The 6,524-nt window shown below is 33.2% G+C and overlaps 1 long non-coding RNA gene across 1 annotated transcript; it reads left to right on the top strand.

Moving 5' to 3' along the window:
• Positions 3,983–4,822, top strand: LOC110269775. Its single transcript, XR_002358532.1, has 3 exons — positions 3,983–4,102; positions 4,225–4,324; positions 4,404–4,822. It is a non-coding gene; the product is annotated as an uncharacterized LOC110269775 (long non-coding RNA).

Below are 6,524 nucleotides of genomic sequence, written 5' to 3' on the forward strand. Positions count from 1 at the left end.
TTTTAGTAGATTAGAGCGTGAATATACCTGAGGGTGTCAGTGTATTTATAGTAGAATAGATAACCACCTTTTGAAGTAGTTCCACCTTTATTGGTGGATAACCATTCCCTTTATCTTGGGAGTTTGTTGGAATCTATCTTTTAGTGGAGATAGAGAAAATAGGAGAGATTCAGGGAGATAATTACTTATTTGGATAAGTAGAATTAGACCTTCTTATCGTGTTCGACCTCTTAGGAGGTCGGGTAAGCTAGAGAGGCCACTCTTTTGGTTGGGCCTTTTATCCTTATTGGACTTGGCTTTATTTCTGGACCAGGGTATGATCAAATAATAATAATAATAATAATAGTTTAATTTTGATGAACTGACAATGTAAAATATTTTACACAGTTGTGCAACACTCATTTTTTTTTGGATGATCATCCATGGCGGTCAATGTAAAAAAGTAATTATTTTTACAGATATAATGTTACGTAATTAGATGTACATATAAAACTATTTTACACTGATACACTACTACATTATACATTTAGTAATATTTACCGGTTAATATTTATTAAAATGTTAGTAATTATAATAAAATTTAATATTAAGTAAAATATATCATCAAATGTTAGTAAATACATTTAAAATTATAAAAACTGTTGCCTATTCCTAAATCTAGGGGTGGCAACATGCATCTTACTCGCGGGTACCCAACCCGACCTAACTTGGTCGGGTAGGGTAGGATGCGGGTATGGTTCTTGTGCGGGTTGAGTTTCAACCCTACCCGACCAACCCCCACCATATATATATATGTATATGTTATATACTTATATAAAAATGTGTTTCAAGTGAATGTTGAACCAAAGACTTCTCACTAAATACAAAAGATCCTTAGCTACTAAGAGAAGATCATTAATTGATAATTTAATACATTCTTTTTACATAAAAATCAGTTCTATTTTAAATTATCATCAAGTTATATAATAATGTTGCATCTTTTTGGGAACCCACGGGTAGGGTTAGGTACCCTCGAGTTAAGAACGGGTAGGGTTAGAGTTGGGATATTCTCAAATTTATATAAAAACCTCAACGCACGAGTAGGGCTAGAGTTGAATTCAAACTCTACCCTACCCTACCCATTGCCACTCCTACCTAAATCTCATACAAATAAAGAACCCTTATTGCTTTGGTTTGAAAATCAAATCCAACGTCGCGTCGCATGTTCTCACTCTCACAAGAGTGCTCTAAATCTCTCGATCTTGCTCTGCCTCCTTCTCAATCTCTCAGCACTTTGAATCTCTGGATCTCATTCTATTTCCTCAATCTCTCGCTTCGCCTTCTCTTGATCTCTCGCTCTACCTCATCGATTTCATACATGGTTCGCTTCCTACTTGTAAGTTAAATTTTCATTCTCTTCTTTCTTGTCCTCTTTAATTTGGAAGTTTAGGTCCTTTCGAATAAGCAAATTCATTTTGCTATTATTTATTACTGAAAATTGAACTTTATCTAGGGCACTATTTTGATCTATCGAAATCTAAAAAGAACAATTCAATTGTTGTGTTCTTTTCTGGACATTTTAGATCATACTTATTTTTTAATTAATGCTAATTTTACATTAATTCCTACATCAGATTGATATATATAATTCAACTTATACAAATTCAGGTCTTGTAAATCACGCTTGCTTGAGACTAATGATTATGAATGTTTACACTTATGTTCACGTTCATTTTATTGTTAGTTCCGATGAAGACAATATAGTGGTAAGTAACGAATTGTCAGAAAAAGAGAAAGTCACTCTTCAGGTATCATTTATAGCTAATTATTGTCTGGTAATTAGTTGGCATTCGCTGAATTTAAATTGTTATTTATCTTTGTTTTTAATGTTATTCATAGCTGATGTGATTAGGCAAGATAGGAAGAAATAGATATCATGAATAAGCAAATTATATAAGCAAGTGTTCATTGAAGGGAATTATAATCTTAAATTGTTTGAGCTATTAATTGAAGTGTAATTAATGCAAACTAAAACTTCAGACCATATACACGTACCTCTTCTTAAAATTTTGTTTTGGCATTTGAATTAAGTGAATTTGCAGCTCTATTTTTTGCCCTTTCTATGATTGAAGGTGTTGAAGCAAGGCTAAGACTGCTTGAACTAAGATATTGAGGTGTGCTTTGAACATCAACATTTCTTGTCATTCTCTTTTTTTCATCTCTAAATAAAAATATTATATTCAGAGTTGAATTGTATGTAACGCAATTTCTTAAAAATAGGATACTAGGAGAATTCAAAAAAACATTCATTCATGATTATTGAATAATTAGGCATGAGTTATTTGATTGGTTTATAGAAATAAAATGAAGTTTAATTGCTTATAGTGATTGCTTATAGTCTTTTACGTACTTGGATTATGTTATATAATTGACTATGTTTTGATGACACAAGAAGCTCTAGCACCGAGGTGGACATTCTCCGACGATTTAGTCACTAGGTTGGGACATTGTGAATCGTCATTATTAGGATGTAAATTCTGTTACTACAGAATAGATAAATATTAAAACTTATGTCCCAGATACTTTGGACTTATAGTCATTCTCTTACTGTGTGAAGCTTATATAGTTATATTGATGTGTGTATATACTTGTATTGACTTTATTTAAAACAGTGAAGATTCATCCTACTTTTGCTGATATTACTGTTGAAAAGATCATTCAGAGCACAAAGATTCTTGAAAAAGGTGGCTATAATAATAATAATAATAATTGTAAGACCCAAAACTTTTGAAAAACTTTATTATGAGTTAATTTCAATTTATTTATTCATTAAAGACTTTAATTTTAGAAATTATTTAATTAAAGATAATTAAATTAAGTTTTGATAATTAAATTAGAATCTTTCTATAATTTGATAATCGTTAGATAATTTTCTATATTTGAACTATAAAATTTAGTAATTGCAAAATAATAAGAATTTTGTATAAATTGATTTAAAGAATTGAGATTTTGGAATTTAATATTTTAATTTTTATGAATAAAGAAAATTAATTACATTATCTCTAATTATTGAATTAGAATATTTATTTGAAAATAATTTATAAATTGATAATTAAATAGTATTTTCACAAATATTATTAGTGGATTAAAAATTAGTTTTTGGTTTTCAATTACTCCTAATTTTAGTGAACTAATTGAACTACCCCTAATCCTAATTCCCAAATTGGGAACCTAATTCCAAATCCCTAATTTTAAACATAATTTCCCTTTCCCAGCTGCCATTACCCCTTTCACCTTTCTGAAACACCAACACACAACCTTACCCTCCCTCAATGTAACAAACACACACGCACACTGAAGAAAAGAGAACCAGAGAGAAATAGATCGAAGAAGAAAAGAGGGAATCCGAGAGAGAAGGAGCGCGCCGGTGGAGGGAGGAGTTCGCGCCGTCCTTACGAGCCGCCGCCTGTCTCGCGACGTGAATCCCCTCTCCGCCGCTGTGCTGCGCGAGGTCGCCGCCGTCGCCTCAAGGCTCGCCATCATCATCCTCGGCGGGTGCCCTTGCTACCGCTGGTGGAGTCGAATCCGTCGCCGTGTCTCCATGGTCGTTTCTGTCACGTAAGGGAGCGAGAGAGGAGAGGTGGTGAACGAAGCCATCGCAGGAACTGCCGTTAGAAAGGGTTCAGGTCGCCGTTGATGGGGCTAACCGGAACTGTTCCGAGGTTTTTTCCGTTGATTCTGATTCTGTTCTATTTCGGTTGAAGCCTTTATTGCCTCAGTCACTGGTGAGTCGTGCACCGCCACCAGAGTCGAAGACAGCACCAGCCTTGTTCTGATTTCAATTCTCCTATTCTTGAAACTGTAACACTCTTGCTCATACTCTGCTTCCTGATTTTATTTTTCTATATTTTTATTTTGGATAAAATAGTGTATGTTCCTGTTTAGTGCTGCCGTCGCCGTCGTCGATCTGGATCCTAGCTCGTTGCTGTTTATGATGGTAAGTCAAACTGTCATCCTTGATGCTGGAGAAGAACACCGGAGTTGCTATTCTAGTTCTGATGCAATTCATCCCTGTCTCGGATCACCGTTGTCTTCTGTTCTGCTTCTGCTTCTAGTTGCGCCGGTACTAATGCAATTGCCGCTCCATCGTTCTATTTTTCCATAACTGTAGTGAATTCCTAACTAAAATCCCTATTGTTATTGTTGTTATATGCTTGTTGAGGGTTTTGGGTATTCACGTTTCAGGGTTGAACCATTGTAACTATAGAGCCGTGTTTGATGGTGTTGTTGCGGAGAGTTTTCAGTGTAGCTAATGCCACTGCCATTGTTTCATTCTCTTAGTACAGTAAGTGTTTCTGTTTCGAAACCCTCGCGTCAGTATTCAATTATATGTTTATGAGTTTTATGCGACTTTAATGTCTCAGGGTCAAGTTTTGTTGTGAATGGTGCTTTTTCGGCTATACGGCTGCGGGAAATAGTCGGAGTCAATGCTGTTCGATTTTGGAATGAGGAAAAAGGAATTCTCTGACGCGTTTGGTTAGTGGTTTCGCGAGGTAGGGGCGTTTTCATTAAACTCATTTTTATTCTTAAGAGTTGTTATAAATTGATATTTAAGCAAATAAATATTTTTAGTGATTATGGAGTCTTATGAATTGAACTGAATTGCCTTAAATGAATGTGATTGCTTACTTGACTGTGGCTATTTCTGAATATTGAGTTGGTATTGAGATAGTGAGTGGAAGATTAATTTGAAAATCTGATTTGAATGTTTATCAAGTATAATTTGAGAATTGGAAAATGATTTGATGTTAGAGTTAATTTGGGTTTGGAAAATGGCTTGAGATTTGTGAATGAATCGGATTTGAAACTGTTGAAAAAGGTTTGAGTAAATGTTGGTTGGCTTTTTTTTGGAAATGAATTGAGATTTGGAAAGGATTATAATATTAGAAATAAGCTTGATTTGTTGAAAAATGAGTTTAAATTGAAAATGGTCTAAGATATTGAAATTGGTCTTATTTTGAAATTGAATTGAAAGGAGTTTGAGAAATGGTTTTGTTGGGACCCGAAAAGGGTGGTAAAATCCGAATTTTAGAGGAGATGCTGCCAAAATTTTATAAAATTAGAAGTTTTATTTGAAGTAGTTATTTTAAAAAGGTTTAATTTTAAGCATTATGTGGTTTAAGATTACTTTATTTATCAAAGAAAGAATTATATTTTGGATTGAGATTGTTGATTAACAGAAAGAAGGATGATGATGATTGATTTGAAATATGATTTTTGAATGAATTTAGAAATGGGATATGGATTGACGAATGATGATGATATTGAGGATGTCTTAGATATTGATGAATGATGAATGAATTATTTATATGGCTTATGAATTTGAAATATCTGAGATACGAGGTTCCCTGGATTAAGTGCCGTGGCTTGCTACCACGTGTACCAGGTTGAAAACTCGATACTCTGTTGACCCTACGACGTAAGTGTGACCGGACACTATATAAATTCCCGGAAATGTTACCCCCATTGAGCAATATTGATTATTTGAGAAAAAGCTATGCATAGACTCTTGGGGATGCACGTCGGGGGACAGTCTAAGGACAATTCAGACTTGTCGGGTTAGCTGGATAACTGACAGATGAGCCTCATCAGCCATAGGACAGGCATGCATCATATGCATTTGTATGCTTTGCTTGGGTTTGAACTTGTTTTGGTTTGCCTAATTGCTAAACTGTTCTTAACTGCTACTTGAACTATTTGCTGTAACTGCTACCTACTTGTGCTTTCCTTGTCTGTCTTGCCTGTGTTTGTCCTGGCGTGCTACATTTGAGAATGAACTTTGGTGCTAAATTAATGACTGTGTTGTTTGATTGCGTGGTTGGTTTCTGATTGAGTTTTTCTTATAAGAAAGGAAAGGTTTCGGACTTTTGAAGGATTAAACATTGTTTCTTTGAAAAAGTTTTTGAACGATTTCCTATTGGTTTTAAAAGATTCATAAGGCAATGATAATCACTGAGCTTGAAAATAGTTTTCTTATTGAATATATTCTTATGACAACTTTTGAAACTCCGTGGTGAGACCGTGTGGTTAGGTTCTCACCCCCTACAGCTTTACCTTTTCAGGAACCAGATGAAGAAGCGAATAATAATAATAATAATAATAATAATAATAATAAAAATAAATTATAATTTTTTATTATTATTATTATGTGTATATAAAAAATTAGTTATTATATATTTAAATATAAATACAATAATTTTAATATATTTTAATATAAATTTTATATTTTAACATATATTTTATATAAATGAATAATTTAATAGTTGATTTTTTATGTACACATGACATCATTGTAATAAACTAATAATACTTGAATGACGTATTATGTTTAGATACAAAATATATAGTACATAATTATCTTTAAAATAGTATCAATGATTCATTTGGAATTTTTCATAGTTCTGTTATTCCTTTCACTTACCAATAATACAATATTGTATAGAAGTTAGGTCAGATTAACCGAAAAGAGTTTTTGAGATTTTATA

This window comes from Arachis ipaensis, chromosome B03 (assembly GCF_000816755.2).
Source record: "Arachis ipaensis cultivar K30076 chromosome B03, Araip1.1, whole genome shotgun sequence".
NCBI classification, from domain to species: domain Eukaryota; kingdom Viridiplantae; phylum Streptophyta; class Magnoliopsida; order Fabales; family Fabaceae; genus Arachis; species Arachis ipaensis.